This window comes from Perca flavescens, chromosome 2, assembly GCF_004354835.1.
Source record: "Perca flavescens isolate YP-PL-M2 chromosome 2, PFLA_1.0, whole genome shotgun sequence".
NCBI lineage: Eukaryota > Metazoa > Chordata > Actinopteri > Perciformes > Percidae > Perca > Perca flavescens.
Window position 1 is genome coordinate 34491503 of NC_041332.1, and position 17557 is coordinate 34509059.

Consider the following 17557-nt stretch of genomic DNA (forward strand, 5'->3'; position numbering starts at 1 on the left):
GCAGGGGGCTGAGACTGATTCCCGTTTATGGTACCTCCGTCAGGGGACTTGCAGTGTCGCGGAGTATTTGGTTGATTTCCGCATTCTGTCCACTAGATCAGGCTGGAACAGTCCGGCTCTCCATTGCGCGTTCCTGTATGGGCTTAGCGAACGTATGAAAGACCTGCTAGCCACTAGGGACGAGCCGGAGAGCCTGGACCGCCTGGACCGCCTTGTCGAAACTGCAATCGACTTAGATAATCGCATCCGGGAGAGAGAGAGAGAGCGCTCGATCCGCGCCTCTCCCTCTCCCCGGTCCTGCCCTCTGCCTTCTCGGGTCTCTGCTCCCTCGCTTTCCCAGCCACGTTCAGTCTGTCCTCTGGCGCCCCCATCTCCGCCCCCCTCGGAAGAGCGAGAGCGCCGGGGTCTGCATCTATTGCGGTAACCCCAGTCATTTCATTTCCACCTGCCCCATCCGGCCAAAAGAGTTGGCTCGCCGGTAGCAGTGGGAGCTCTGGCGAGCCAAACCTCTCCCAACCCTCGCCTCCTACTGGAGGTTTCTCTGTCCTGGCAAGAGGTAACACTCCCTTTGGGAGCCTTGGTTGATTCCGGATCCGATGAAAACTTTCTGGATATCGAAATCGCTCGACAACTCTCCATTCCCCAAATACCCCTCGACACGCCCCTTCACGCCATCGGTCTCAATAACTGTTCACTCACCACCGTTGCACTCCCCCGCTCCATCTCCTAACCTCCGGTAATCATCATGAATCTCTCCCCTTTCACCTCATCTCCTCTCCTGTGTCCCCCGTTGTCCTTGGTCTCCCCTGGCTTATCTCTCACAACCCCAATGTTGACTGGGCACGGGGGAAGATCAGGAATTGGAGTAATCATTGTCACGCTTCCTGTCTGTTGTCCGCGCCTGCCCCCGGTAAGCCTCAGCCTCTTACTCCCCCAGTTCCCCTTGATTTAACGCTAGTCCCCCCTGAATACCATGACCTGGCTCAGGTGTTTAGTAAGGAGCAGGCCTTGTCTTTACCACCCCACCGCCCTTATGACTGCTTCATAGCTCTTCTCCCGGACGCGCCCCTCCCATCCAGTCGGCTGTTCAATCTGTCGCGTCCGGAGAGGGAGGCTATGGAGCAGTACATCAAAGATTCCCTGGCATCATTCGGCCTTCCTCGTCGCCTCTAGGCGCTGGTTTCTTCTTTGTGGCCAAGAAAGACAAAACTCTAGGTCCATGTATAGACTACCGGGGGCTTAACTCCATTACGATAAAAAACAAGTATCCACTTCCCCTTATGGATTCGGTGTTTGAGTCCCTCTCCCGGTCCGCTATATTCACTAAGCTAGACCTTAGAAACGCCTATCAGCACGCCTTAGAGCACGCCTTTCTGGTTTGGACCGACCATAAAAACCTCTCCTACATACAGACTGCCCAGAGACTGAACTCCCGCCAGGCACGGTGGGCCCTGTTTTTCAATCGGTTCAACTTCACTCTCTCATATCGCCCAGGATCTCGCAACGTCAAACCCGACGCTCTGTCCCGTCTCCACTCCTCCGAGGACCCGGTTGACCAGCCTGACCCTATCCTCCCCTGTTCCTGCCTTGTCGCCTCCCTTGTCTGGGAGGTTGAGTCCGCCGTCCGCCGTGCTCAGTCCACGGATCCAGACCCTGGTCTCACATTGCTCTGGATTTTGTCACAGGCTTGCCCAATTCCCATGGAAATACTGTCATTCTCACAGTTGTTGACCGATTCTCCAAATCCGTCCATTTCATTCCTCTGGCCAAACTGCCTTCATTCATGGACACCGACCGCCTGTTGGTCCACCACGTTTTCCGCCTCCATGGTATCCCCTTGGACATTGTCTCCGACCGGGGACCCCAGTTCACATCACAGGTCTGGAAGTTCTTCTGCCAAGCACTCGGCACCACTGTCAGCCTGTCGCCTGGTTACCACCCTCAGACCAATGGACAGACCGAGCAGGCGAATCAGGACCTGGGGGCGGCTCTTAGGTGTGTGGCGTACCGTAACCCTTCGGCATGGAGTACCCACCTTCCGTGGGTCGAGTATGCCCATAACTCCCTCGTCAGCGCTGCCACTGGGATGTCCCCCTTCATGTGCGCCATGGGATTCCAGCCTCCACTGTTCCCAGCCCTGGAAGAAGAGATGGCAGTCCCGTCAGTTCAGATCCATCTGCGGCGGTGTCGCCGGTTTTGGAGGGAGGCCAGGGCTGCCCTCCAGCGCACTGCTTCCCGAAATAAACGCCTTGCAGACCGCCACCGGACTCCAGCTCCCATCTACCAGCCTGGCCAGAAGGTGTGATTATCCTCCCGGGACCTCCCCCACCAAACCTCTTCCAAGAAGCTCACCCCCCGGTTTGTGGGACCCTATACAGTCGAGGCCGTCCGGAATCCTGCCGCCGTCAAACTCAGGCTCCCGCCTCATTTCAAGATACATCCAGTCTTCCATGTCTCCCAGCTCAAACCGGTCTCCACCAGCTCTCTCTCCGCCCCAGTGGCAGCGCCTCCTCCTCCCCGGATCATCGACGGCCATCCGGCCTATACGGTACGCCGCCTGCTGGACGTGCAACGGAGGGGCCGGGGTTACCGGTACCTCGTGGACTGGGCCGGCTACGGTCTGGAGGAACGATCCTGGATACCTGCCAGCCAAATCCTTGACAACACACTCATAAAGGACTTCTACAGGGCCCACCCGGACAAGCCTGGCGGTCCGCCTGGAGGCGTCCGTTGAAGAGGGGGTACTGTTATGGTTGGGACCAGCTGGCTGTGAGTTTTTGTTTATTTTTCTCTGCTGTTAGTATTTTTTGTTGCTCTGCCTCATCTTCTCTGGTGACACTCCATGCTAAAACGAACGCTTACCTTCAAACTTTCTGCCTCACTTGTGTTATTCCTTACCTGACCCTCCTCTGTGTTTGTCTTTCAGATCCACTTCCTCCCTCTGTTCCAGTCAGCTGGCCTCCCCGTTCAGTCCTCCTCCCACGGCACCCTACATCGCTCTGCCTCTGCTTCCACGCTCCAGCCAGCTCTCCTCCGCTCCTCGGCTCCCCCGTTCCAGTGCCTCCTCCGCGGCTTCCCAGCCCCGGTTTCCCCGCGTCTCCCTGAGCTCCCTGGTCATCCTAGGTTTTTCCCTTGAGCCCCTGCAATCCTAGTTTCTTCTCCTGCGTTCCTCACCATCCTAGGTTTTCCCTCTTTGTCCCTCACCTTCCTAGTTTTTTCTCCCGTACTCCTCCCTCCTTGTTTGTATAATAAAATATTTGTTTTGGAGCATTGCATTTGAGTCCGTTCTGTCCATCTTAACACATATTCTCTCATACACATGCACTTAATATTAGAGCTTGACAAGATGGCGTCACCATGTTGCTGAATGACCAGGAATGTAAAACTAGCTTAAAACAGTATTTCTCATCACCATTTCCTCACTGCTGGCTGGCTAATACTCTGAACAAAATATAGAACATGTTTTCTTATGTTACAGGATGCTAATATCAATAACTTACACTTTCAAACTACTATGAAAAACTACATTGTAAAACCGAAGTTCATTAGAACTACTCTGCATGCCGACACTGGTCGGAACAACTAGCTTCAAAATTACACTTTTTACTCTTAACACAAACTAGGGGTGGGAATCACCAGAGGCACCACGATACAATATTATCACGATACTTAGCTCACGATACGATATTATTGCGATTTTAAACATATTGCGATATTCTGCAATATATTGCAATTTATTACCTTCATTATTATTTCCCCAAAGGAAAACTTTGTCAACATCTGTTTGTTCATCTCACATTAATTTTATTGCTGTAAAATGTGACTGTCAAGCTGACTAACTAACCAACACTTTCATGAATATGTTATAAATGTTGTATACACCTGGCAAACTGAACTGTTTGCATTTAATTAAGGTGGACTAGACTGTAATACAAACAGGTATGCACTGCTGTGCTACTACAGGTAAAAAATGTTTACAATGCAACTTGTACAAAAAAAGTTGTGCAGGCCCCTCAGCCCCTATGTGGTGGTTGGAGTCCGGCTGGCTGTGAGTTCCTGTTTTTCTTTTCCTCATGTTTTGCTGTCAGTTTGTGTTGCCTCTGTTTCTCTCTGTGTTCCCCCCTCCCTTCCTGTCTGTGCCAGCCAGCTGATTGCGCACACCTGCTCGCCTCCTCACTACCGCTCTTCCCACCATACACACCTGCCGGCCATCAACTCCAATCAAGCCCAGTATATAAACCCCTCACCACCTTCGCTTGATCGTTGCTCCTGCCTACTTGGTGACACACGTCTCAAGCTTCTGCAAATTCCCCTGAGTGTTCTTCTGCTTGTATCTTTGTAATCCGTTTTCTGTCTTTTTGTTTCAGCCATTGCCTTCCTCGTCACTCTGCCTCCAGTCAGCTGGCTCCTCCATCCAGTTCCCCTCACGGTTTCCTGCACCAGCCTGCCTCAGCCCTCGCCTCTCCGCGCTCCAGTACTTCCCTGTCGAGTTCTCAGACCCGGTCTCCCCGTGCCTCTGTTCCCGGTTCCAGCCCCTGTGCCTGTGCTCCCCTCTCTGGCATCCACCTCCCCACTTCCCCATTCACTTTCCCACTTTTCCTAATAAAGTGATTTGTGCTGAGTTCTGCATTTGGGTCCGTTCTGTCCTAACCGTAACAGAACGATCAAGCCATCATGGACCCAGCAGGCTCACAATCCCCCTCTGACTCTCCCAACCCCCTGCCCCAGGACTTGCTGTTCGCCGTGTCCGCTCAGGGTGCGTTGCTCGGTCAGCATTCCTCGGCTATTCAGGCCATGGCCTAGTCCATTCGCACCCTGACCGAAGAGATCCGGCGTCTGAGTGCCCAGTCTCCTTACTCCGACATGTCCAACCCTCCCATTAATGTCTCTCAGCCCGCTTCTGCGTCTCGCACTCCCACTCACGATCCGGTCGCATCCTCCGTCGCTTCTCTGCCTCTCGAGTCCCCAGTTTCCCTCCCGAGAAATTCTCCGGCATACTGGGAACCTGCGAGGGTTTCTCGTGCAGTGCGACCTGGTGTTTCGGAGGCAGTCACTAACCTACAGCTCAGGCGAGGCCAAGGTGTGTTGCGTCGCCGGGTTGCTCCGCGACCCGCGCCCTGGAGTGGTACACCTCTGTGAGCAAGGGGCAGCCTCACCTCCTCTCCTCATACTCCTCCTTTGTGGGGAAATGAGGAGGTGTTTAATCACCCTGTGCAAGGGAGGGCTAAGGCTTCCCGGCTCATGGCGCTCCGGCAGGGGTTCGCAGCGTCGCGGAGTACTCCGTTGACTTCCGCATTCTGGCGCTAGATCGGGTTGGAACAGCCCGGCTCTCCGTTCTTGCGTTCATGGGCGGCCTTAGTGGCGGATTAAGGACCACTTGGCTGCCAGGGGCGAGCGCGGGCCTCGATGGGCTCATTGAAGCGGCCATCGATTTAGACAATCGTCTCCGGGAGAGGATAGAGAACGCGGGTCCCGGCTCCTCCTCTTCCGGTCCTGCCTTCCGCCACCACGGGTCTCTGCTCCCCCGCCTTCCCAGTCGCGCTCGGCGGCACCCCCGGCTCCTCCCTCTCCTCCTCCACCCGAATCCATGCAATTGGGCGCGCCGCCTCACCCGGAGGAGCGGGAACGCTGTCGTCTCGCCCGGGGTGTGTATTTACTGTGGTCAGCCCGGTCATTATCTGTCCACCTGCCGGTTCGCCCAAAAGAGTCGGCTCGCCAGTAGCCTTGGGAGCTCTGGCGAGCCGACATTCTCCCATTCCGCTTCCTGCTGGATGTTTCCCTATCATGGCAGGAGGGATCGCTTCCTCTGGGGCGTTGGTTGATTCGGTGCCGACGAAAATCTTTTTAGACGTTGAGATCGCTCGGCAGCTCGCCATCCCCAAATACCCCTAGATACTCCCCTCCATGCCACCGGCCTCAGTGGTCAGCCCTCACCACAGTTACTCACTGCACTCCCCAGCTCCGCCTCCTCACCTCGGGTAATCACCATGAGTCGATCTCGTTTCACCTCGTCACCTCCCCCGTCAACCCTATCGTTCTGGGTCTCCCCTGGCTCATTCTGCACAACCCCAACGTAGACTGGGCGCGGGGGAAGATCAGGAATTGGAGCGCTCATTGCCATGCATCTTGCCTATTGTCCGCTCGAGCCCCCGGTAAGCCCACCCAAATTCACCCTCCTCCCGTTCCTCCTGATTTAACCCTCGTTCCCTCAGAGTACCATGACCTTGCCACCGTGTTCAGTAAAGAGCAGGCCCTGTCTTTACCCCCCCACCGCCCTTATGACTGCTCCATCTCCCTCCTCCCGGACGCCCGCTCCCGTCCTAGCCATCTGTTTAATCTGTCCCGTCCGGAGAGAAAGCTATGGAGCAGTATATTAAAGATTCCCTGGCTGCTGGCATCATTCGCCCCTCATCGTCCCCTCTAGGCGCTGGCTTTTCTTTGTCTCCAAGAAAGACAAATCCCTCCATCCTTGTATCGACTACCGGGGGCTCAACTCCATCATGGTCAAAAACAAATACCCTCTTCCCTTATGGACTCTGTTTTTGAGTCCCTCTCCCGGTTCTGCCATTTTTACGGTTAGACCTTCGCAACGCTTATCATCTAGTGCGGATCCGGGAGGGGGACGAATGGAAAACGGCATTTAACACCCCACTAGGGCACTACGAGTATCTGGTAATGCCATTCGGCCTCACCAATGCCCCCGCCGTTTTCCAAGCCCTCATTAACGACGTCCTTCGTGACTTTTTGCACCGGTTTGTGTTTGTTTACTTAGACGATATCCTGATCTTCTCCCCCGACCCAGTCCAACACATTGAGCATGTCCGCCTGGTTCTGCAGCGGCTTCTGGAAAACCGTCTTTTTGTAAAAGCTGAAAAGTGTGAATTCCACGTCCCATCCATTACAGTTCCTCGGTTTCATCATTGAGCGTGGGCAGCTTGGCGCTGACCGGCCAAAATCCGGGCTGTTGTGGAGTGGCCCACCCCACTTCTATCAAACAGCTGCAGCGCTTTTTGGGCTTTGCCAACTTCTATCGGGCGCTTTATTCGTAATTACAGTTCCCTGGTTGCTCCCCTCACTCGTCTCACCTCCCCCTCTGTGCCCTTCGTCTGGTCCCCAGAAGCCGCTGCAGCTTTCTCCCTCCTGAAAACAAAGTTCACCTCCGCCCCCATCCTCACTAACCCTGACCCCTCCCTTCAATTCGTGGTGGAGGTGGATGCCTCAGATGTGGGCGTCGGCGCTACCCTGTCCCAGCGCTCCCCCGCTGACCACAAGCTCCACCCTTGCGCCTTCTTCTCCCGCCGCCTGACCCCCACTGGCGCAACTACTGCGTGGGAGACCGGGAACTATTGGCAGTGAAACTGGCCCTGGAGGAATGGAGACATTGGCTTGAGGGCTCTGAACACCCCTTCCTGGTTTGGACGGACCACAAAAACCTGTCATACATCCAGAGCGCCCAAAGACTCAACTCCCGCCAGGCTAGGTGGGCCCTGTTCTTCAACCGGTTCAACTTTACCCTGTCTTATCGTCCCGGATCCCGCAACACCAAGCCAGACGCCCTGTCCCGTCTCCATTCTACTGACGACCCGGTTAACCAACCTGATACCATCTTGCCCCGTTCCTGCCTGGTCGCGCCCCTGGTTTGGGACGTGGAGTCCGCCGTCCGCCGGGCCCAGTCCACGGACCCTGACCCTGGTACCGGTCCCCCTAACCGCCTCTACGTCCCCCCCAGCGTCCGCTCCCAGGTCCTCCAATGGGCGCACGCCTCAAAGTTCAGCTGCCACCCAGGAATGGCCCGGACCCTGTTCCTGCTCCGACAGAGATTTTGGTGGCCCCCATGGAAAGGGACTGCCGGGACTTTGTGGCAGCCTGTGAGGTGTGCGCCCGTGCCAAGGCATCCCATCAGCCGCCCGCCCGGTCTGCTCCGCCCCTCCCGGTCCCCGTCGGCCCTGGTCCCACATCGCCCTGGACTTTGTCACCGGACTGCCCAACTCCAACGGCAACACGGTCATCCTCACCATCGTGGATCGGTTCTCAAAATCAGTCCACTTCATCCCCCTGTCCAAGTTACCTACTTCCCTGGAAACGGCTCGTCTTCTTGTCCACCATGTCTTCAGACTCCATGGCATTCCTCAGGACATTGTCTCCGACCGGGGCCCCAGTTTTCTTCCCAAGTGTGGAAAGCCTTCTGCCAAGCCCTCGGTGCCACCGCCAGCCTGTCATCCGGCTATCACCCCCAGACCAACGGGCAAACCGAGCGGGCCAACCAGGACCTGGGGGCGGCCCTCCGGTGTGTGGCCTACCGCAATCCCACCTCGTGGAGTTCCTATCTCCCTGGGTCGAGTACGCCCACAACTCTCTCATCAGCGCTGCCACTGGGATGTCTCCGTTTATATGCGCCATGGGGTTCCAGCCCCCGCTGTTCCCGTCCTTGGAGGAGGAAGTAACGGTTCCGTCGGTCCAGACCCATCTCCGACGTTGTCGTCGAGTGTGGAGGGAGGCTAGGGCTGCTCTCCAACGAACAGCTGCCCGGAACAAACGCCTGGCAGACCGCCATCGCATCCCCGCTCCCTCCTACCGGCCGGGCCAGAGGGTGTGGCTCTCCTCCCGGGATCTTCCCCTTCCGTCCACCTCCAAGAAACTTGCCCCCCGGTTCGTGGGTCCCTATACCATTGAGTCGGTTGTGAACCCCACCACGGTCAGGCTAACACTCCCATCGCACATGAAAATCCACCCAGTTTTCCATGTCTCCCATATCAAACCGGTCTCCACAAGTCCTCTCTCCGTCCCAGTGGCAGCACCTCCTCCTCCACGCATCATCGACGGCCACCCGGCCTACACAGTGCGACGCCTCCTGGATGTACGACGTAGAGGTCGGGGTTATCGGTACCTGGTGGACTGGGCGGATATGGTCCCGAGGAGCGGTCGTGGATTCCCACTAGCCAGATACTTGACAGGACCCTGCTGGGCGACTTCTACAGGGCCCACCCGGACAAGCCTGGCGGTCCGCCTGGAGGCGTCCGTTGAGGAGGGGGTACTGTGGTGGTTGGAGTCCGGCTGGCTGTGAGTTCCTGTTTTCTTTTCCTCATGTTTTGCTGTCAGTTTGTGTTGCCTCTGTTTCTCTCTGTGTTCCCCCTCCCTTCCTGTCTGTGCCAGCCAGCTGATTGCGCACACCTGCTCGCCTCCTCACTACCGCTCTTCCCACCATACACACCTGCCGCCATCAACTCCAATCAAGCCCAGTATATAAACCCCGGATTGACTCACCACCTTCGCTTGATCGTTGCTCCTGCCTACTTGGTGACACGCGTCTCAAGCTTCTGCAAATTCCCCTGAGTGTTCTTCTGCTTGTATCTTTGTAATCCGTTTTCTGTCTTTTTTGTTTCAGCCATTGCCTTCCTCGTCACTCTGCCTCCAGTCAGCTGGCTCCTCCATCCAGTTCCCCCTCACGGTTTCCTGCACCAGCCTGCCTCAGCCCTCGCCTCTCCGCTCCAGTACTTCCCTGTCGAGTTCTCAGACCCGGTCTCCCGTGCCTCTGTTCCCGGTTCCAGCCCGTGCCTGTGCTCCCCTCTGGCATCCACCTCCCCACTTCCCCATTCACTTTCCCACTTTTCCTAATAAAGTGATTTGTGCTGAGTTCTGCATTTGGGTCCGTTCTGTCCTAACCGTAACAGAACGATCAAGCCATCATGGACCCAGCAGGCTCACAATCCCCCTCTGACTCTCCCAACCCCCCGCCCCAGGACTTGCTGTTCGAATTAGAAAGGCAATAACTGATGCTCCTGGACTTCTGGCTCAAGTAAAATACACACACACACACACAGTACATAAATATGTACTGTATCTTTAATTAAGTATGCAGAAAATGTTTCTCTTTGGTAATTTATAGTTAATTTGTCTTTATTTTTATTTTTTTAATCTTTACTAATATGACTACAATATTAGTAGAGAGCAGGGCCGGCGATTGCCATTGGCGACCAAGGCGATTGCCTAGGGCGTCAAATGTGTTGGGGGCGCCGTGTCGCCCTTAGGTCTACTTCCCATTAATAATAGAATTTGAACGACAAGCAAAATAAAACGTGTTAATTAAACATGATCATCCTAGGGCGCCCCCTCAGCCACACGTTTACTTGTCAACCTTTCATTACGCAACGTTTACAGTCTCTGGGTCAGACTCAACGCACGGAGCTCTGAAGCAGACCTGATCGCGTTTAACTTTACATAACTATCAAGATAACATTACGTGTATTTGTACGTGATATAGGCCTAATACTTTCCCCTTGGTAATGTAGCATTTGAATTTCCATGAACACAATTCTAAAATGCACGAGACATAAAGGCTTCTGCTATCGGTTGATAATTCAAACTTGCAGAGAACCTAGACACCCGTCCTTACGGTCTCGTTCAGTAGCCTGGTGCGTGGTCTCCTTGTGACAGCCTAGCCTAGCTACCACGTAGCAACATTCACTTCTCTAACATTTAACTTAACATAACTACCAAAATAATATGACGTGTATTTGTATGTGATGTACTGTACTTCCCCATCGATAATGTGTGAATTGCTGTGAACACAATCCTCTAAGATGCACCAGAAACAAGGCTTGGTTAATAACTCAAACTTGCCGAGAACCAAGACACCGCTTGATTTCATTAGAGTTGAGCGGCCGGCCGGTTGCACGGTTACATTAAAGTCGAGCGGCCGGCCGGTTGCACGGTTACATTAGAGTCGAGCGGGCCGGCAGGTTGCACGGTTACATTAGAGTCGAGCGGGCCGGCCGGTTGCACGGTTACATTAGACTCGAGCGGCCGGCAGGTTGCACGGTTACATTAGAGTCGAGCGGGCCGGCCGGTTGCACGGTTACATTAGAGTCGATAACTAGTCATCATTTAGCTAACATCTGGATGCGACAGCATTACTCAATTTACACTCAATTTATTACTTTATTACTCGTCTTTTTGCTAGGTTTTGCCAAATGTAACACAAAACTATCAGACCTATAACTATTAGATTTTTTTTATTAAGTTATTTTTTAACATGACTGTTTTATTTATTTATTTATTTATATATCTATTTATATATTTTTGGAGAAAAAAAATGAGGGTCAGTTGTGTAAATGAGCACAGGATTTTAGCTGTTGGCTCCGCTGCTTATAGCGCATTTTCTTTGTGCAACCACGTAACCATGAATTAAAGGTCCAAAATGTAATATTTGTACGGTAATAAATCCAAAAATGACACCAATGCCTCATCAGATATTAAGGAAACATGTTAAACTGAAATGCTATCTTTTCTGACAACAATGCTAATGTCAGTATTTTTTCTTTTTGAAATTTACATTCCGTGACGGAATTTATGTTTATGTTTTGATCTGTGTGTTGTTATCAACGGCCCAGTTTGACAGGCAGGCCGGGTTGCCAGATATACCTGTAAAAACGTAAACACAGCACGCTACAGCTGTAATGGTAGAACAGCCATGAAAGCAGCAAACAAACAAACAGGATAAACGGAGATAGATTCTACATGACATAAAAAAAGAAAACAACATGTTTCTAACAGTTGCGTGACCAGAGACGTAACAATCCCCTGGTAAATATTGGAGATGTATTTGAAAGATGGAGACAGCTTAGAGCCCAAAAGGACGCAGAGTTGGCTTATTTTCTCCTGAACAGGTAAGCATTAGCTTCAGGATAATTTATCACAGCTACTAGGGATGGGCATTTTTTGTCATTTCATTTGTGTACTCACATTGAATTATATAGCTAGAGTACCCGAGTTGGTTACTCGCAAAAACAATTGAGACATAGCCAGTAAAGTGATCCCGACTGGTCCTGGCTAACGCCACCATGCTAACCCTGCTAACTGCTAGCTAACGTTACCGGGAGGACCAGGCAAGCAGCCCATGGCTGTTTACAACGTGTAGCCTCTTCAGCGACTGGAGCCGACAACGGTGAGTTATTTTAAACCACGAGAGGGGGGCTGTAAATCGGAAAGAGAGGACTGTGTGAGTTTGCAGTGTGTTTAGCGATTGTTGCCGTAATTCTAAGCCATTGAAGTGTGTTCCGTCGGCAAGGTAGTGGTATTTTTAGCGTTTCGTATTGTAATTCTAAGCCGAGGAAGTGTGCCTGACTGGCGTGTGGAGAGGACAGTGAGGTTGTTGTGTTTTTAGCGGTTCATACTGTAATTTTAAGCCGAAAAAGTGTGTCTGTCAGTTGGTTACAGAGCTGCACGTGAGCACGGGCTTTTATGACTGTCAATATAACCAGCATCTACCGTTAGCTACTCCACTGTGCTGTGGAGTAATGTCTGGCTATGTGAGAAAAGCGTCTAGCAACATTGTTGTGAATGCTGCGGTCTCAGCCTGGCAACCTCCGTGAACTTCGAGTCTGGGCAGGAGGGGGCGGGGGAAACGAGTAGTATCTCCAGTATTTTGAATTGGTAGTGCAGTAACTATTTTAACCGCTAGCTGCCAGTATTACATACAATATTACATATTGCACCTTTAATCTCGTTTAACTGCCACAAGAGGTGTTCAACTTGTAATAGCCTAAAGATCTCAATGAGGATATACGCTGTTTTTTCTATCCTCACTGCATGTAAATATAGCCTAACCCTTAATTTTAATATAAAAATATCAATGATTAATTGAAAATTGATCGTTAATTCTCCTGATGATCGATGAAGACAATTTAATCAAATGCCCAATCCTAGTATTGACCGAAATTAGAAAATATATTGTGATACAAGTTTTGGCCATATCGTCCAGCCCTGTCCTAGGCCTACTTGAGTTCCACAAATTGTAGGTTTTATCCTTACATCAATTTATGGGGCATTTTAATCTGACTGAAAATCGTTCCAGGGCTGTAGGTTAACATTTACTCCAATGTAAGGCCATATTTAGTAATTTTCAAAAACTTTCTGATGCAATCCGTTGCAGGAGGGCTTGCCCTAGCATGCTGTAACCGTCGTGGCCAGGGGCGGGAAGACACCATCACGAAAAAAATGTTTCAACTATTCAACCCCTGCTTGTTGTCTCCAACATTCAAACCTAGCTGTGATCTGTTTGCGTGTTACGATTGAATTTAGGTGAATGCAAGTGAGTAGGCCTATGAATTCGACCTATTTGTACGGAGTGTCGGTACGTCAGGTAGTTGCCTAGCTAGTTTACCTATGACGATTGCATGTAGTTGCATCCATGTCGTGCACGGTGCAACTACACCTCTCAAAGTTATCAAGTGTGCATACACGAACGGTCTACATCCCCCTTCACGTGCACGGGTCGGGATATTCTTTAGCCTGCCACATCAGAAATTGCCCAATTAAGACCCATGCAGTACCCTTACAGGTCCCACTTTTAGTATGTCTGGGCTTCCACGGCTTGCCCCAATGTGGATCCCGGGTGTAAGCCCATAATGGGGCCCACATTTGCCGCCCATGAAGCCCTCATCTGAGTCCCACATGTCATTGCTGGCTGGGTTGTTGTTTTTGTGTAACATGAACAGAACCCTTACATGACAACAAGATGCGTTTTCAACTCAGACATTGTGAAGAAACCGTTTAAATTCAAAGTTTGTACTGTCACCTACCTCTTTTCCATCGGTCACTTCACCGAAAGTCCATCAAGGACTTCATGCCTTTGTGATGAAAAAAGTTTATTTCCCCCTCAAAAATATGTAATTGAGCACTGTAGTGGTTATGACCATATCAGTGACTAAGTAACTACATGGAAATGGTCCATATGATGCCTGTGGCTTGCACAGTAATAGCATTTCTGAAGGCTAGCTCTAGTCTCATGTTTTTTTTCCTATCGACAGTACTCTGTGACATCTAGTGATCAAGATTCAAGTAAAAATCGGCCGAATTTCTCCTTTAACTGACCCTTTACTGGGTTCCTACATAGCTGACCCATATGGCCAGTCTAGTCCAAGGTCTTCTTCTCTCCTTCAACTAATGCTCACTCCAATTATTCAAAATCCTTATACGCTGTAATGGGATTTTGTCTGTAAAGTAGGAAATTGACTAACCAGCTGTTTTCTTTTCATCTTAATTACACACAGGTGATCTCCATTCAAATTAGTTGGTGACTGGGTACAAGGCATCATGCCTATGTATGTGTCATTTAAACGGATTTAAAGGATTTTGTTTTCACTTTTGCTGTTATTTCAAAAAAGAGCAAACAACAAAACATGAAATCCAAGTGGGGTGAACCATCTAATTCTTATAGGCACTACAGTATAAATACCTGCAACAAATATCAGATTATAGCGCCTACACATTCAGTAGAAATAACAATTAAGAATAAAAAACAGTTACTGTCATCTCCAGAGATACATACAAAACTGTGCTACTGTATCTGTTAGCACTGCACGTATTCAGATGTATCCCACTATGAAACACTGCGAAACTATCTCTAGATACTGTATATATATTGAATAATATGTGCAATAATAAACTATAAGCAGCATTTATTGTCTGTACAAAATTTTTTCTTTTTACTGTTTGAATGAGCCTCCATCAAAGCAGCAATTTTTGCCCTGTTCCAACACTACAATTAACCAAAATGTCACACATTTGGTCTGGGTTCAGGTTTGTTCATCTGACGCATTTCTCACTGTGTCTCATGTGGTTGAGCTCAGTTACTTGAATGAGGAAGCTTGCTTTTGCAAAAGCTTTACCGTTTATGTAGCTTAAACTAAGAAGGAAAGATGCACCATATTGAATAGGCCATGTAGGCCTAGTTTTTTAGACAAGTCCGTCATTAGGTTACTGTAAAGAACCATACCGTCTTTGAAGGTTTAACTCTTAAACTGCAAACTATGTATATTCATTTTGTCACATGAAATCATTTTTTCACAACTCCAGTGAAAATGTAAAACCATGTGTGTAAAAGTAAAAATCACATCAGCTCCTTCAACTTGTGCATGATTTAGAACATAGAACACATATACACGTACACTTATACATACACATAAACATATTTAGGAAACCATCTTGGACTCTCCATTTCAGTTAATATGTGACCTCAAAGAAACTATGTGTTCTACTAGGCACACAAACTTTGTCAGCACTGCAAAATGTATGTTTAACTGTCTATTTTACAAATAGTAGTTGTGCTTTATGTTGTTGATGTTGAAAGGTGATGGCATGTAACTAACAACCTATGGCTACGACCCCGACTATACGGACAAGCAAAACCATCTCTGGTCCATATTCATCTCTACATCAGAGGGGGCAGTGAGGCAAGCGTGGAGAAATTGAGCAGCGACTGCCACCTTTCTGCTGGGCATCCTGCTGGCCAGTGAGCAGGCGTCGGACGGTGAGCTGGGTGGCCTCTGTGCCTCCGTCGGTTTCCAGCGGGATGTCGGGAGCTGAGTGGCCTTTTCACTGAGACTTGGCTGGATCCTGGTGTCCCATTGCCATTTAACCGGGTGACACTTTCTGTGTGCCGATCTGATGGCCACGCAATCCTTTATGATAAATCATGCACAACTTGAAGGAGCTGATGTGATTTTTATTTTTACATACAGAGTTTTACATTTTTACTGGAGTTCATGTGACAAAATGAATATACATAGTTTGCAGTTTAAGAGTTAAACCTTCAAAGACGGTATGGTTCTTTACAGTAACCTAATGACGGACTTGTCTAAAAAACTAGGCCTACATGGCCTATTCAGTATGGTGCATCTTTCCTTCTTAGTTTAAGCTACATAAACGGTAAAGCTTTTGCAAAAGCAAGCTTCCTCATTCAAGTAACTGAGCTCGACCACATGAGACACAGTGAGAAATGCGTCAGATGAACCAAACCTGAACCCAGACCAAACCGGTGAAATTTTGGTTAATTGTAGTGTGGGAACAGGGCAAAAATTGATGCTTTGATGGAGAGCCGTTCAAACAGTAAAAAGAAAGAATTGTGTACAGACAATAAATGCTACTTATAGTTTATTATTGCACATATTATTCAATATATATACCGTATCTAGTTTTGCAGTGTTTCAAAGTGGGATGCATCTGAAAACGTGCAGCGCTAACAGATACAGTAGCACAGTTTTACTGTGTGACAGGAAGTTTGTATGTAACTCTGGAGATGACAGTAACTGTTTTTTATTCTTAATTGCTATTTCTACTGCATGTTTAAGCTCTATCATCCAATATGATATTTGTTCCAGGTATTTATACAGTAGTGCCTATAAGAATTAGATGGTTCACCCCACTGGATTTCATGTTTTGTTGTTTGCTCTTTTTTTTGAAATAACAGCAAAAGTGAAAACAAAATCTGTTTAAATGACATGCAAGAGATGCATTCATAATTTCCTGTATCACACGATTGAACTGTGCTCTTTGTCTGTGCTGCAAGTTTGCATATGCATCCCACCTTAAAAACACAACAAAATGTGAAAGTATATACTGGCTGATTTGTGAAATGATCACAAAATCTTGTTTTGCAAAGTTTGGTGTAGGATAAATCATAGCAACGTAGCATTAATTAAAAGACACAGTTCCTCCTAGTAATGTGTGAATGTACATACACGATCATAGCAACCATGCTACACCACATGAACCAAAATGTCACACGTTTGTTTTTTTGCTCATCTTAAGTGTTGCACACTCTGAGCCTTTACTGGAGTGAGGAAGCTTAATGTTCCAATAGATTTTTTTATTATATTTTTTGTGGTTAAACAACATTGCAAAATAATTAAAAAAAGATATTATTATTATTACTCTGTTCATTTAGCTTGCTTTCAGTGTCAGGTCTTACATACAAATCACAACAATGAGAGGTTTAGAAATGAAACAAGGACAGCCTCAGAAAATAAATTACTGCAAAGTAGTTCTTTTTCATTTCACCTGTTAAATTTCTTTAGATTTTAATCTTAATAGTTTGTATTTTATTGTCTGTTGGTTTGGTCTTTTCTGACTCTCCTTGTAACTTGGTTTTGAAGGGTGCTATACAGTATAACCAAAGTAGTAGTAGTAGTAGGAGTAGTAGTATTACATTTTTTAGATCAAAATAAAACACCATGATTCAGAGAATAACTAAGTATTTAAATTATAGTAAGTACATGTGTTAATTGAAACCCTAAGCACTTGTACTTTAGCTCTTTTCACATATCTTTTACCTTATTTCCCATTTTCGATGACATCTCGCTCTTGGTCCTTTTGAGTTCAAACGCACATATTGATTTCCTGCCAGATAAATGTCAAGCAAGTTACCTTTCTGATCAAGAAACAAAAACCTTTTTTTGTATTTTTGCGATCTCTTTCAATCCCACATCACTATCATGCCATACAGTAGGTGTTTGTTTCTGTGAATGTGTCTAAGACCCAACTAGACTGCAGGCCGACATTGTTTTGCTCTCCTGTGTGCTGAAAATGCAACCCAGTCTCACGGCAGTTCATGAAATGGTCACGTTATTTTCAATGTATTGATTCGTGTACACAGACACAATTATCTTGTTTATTTCGTGATGGTCAGCTCATAATGGGAAGCATCTATATGGAGGTCGGGTTTAGGAAAAGAAGAACGGGGAAAGGGACTGCAACACGCGGGCCACGAACCCCGGTC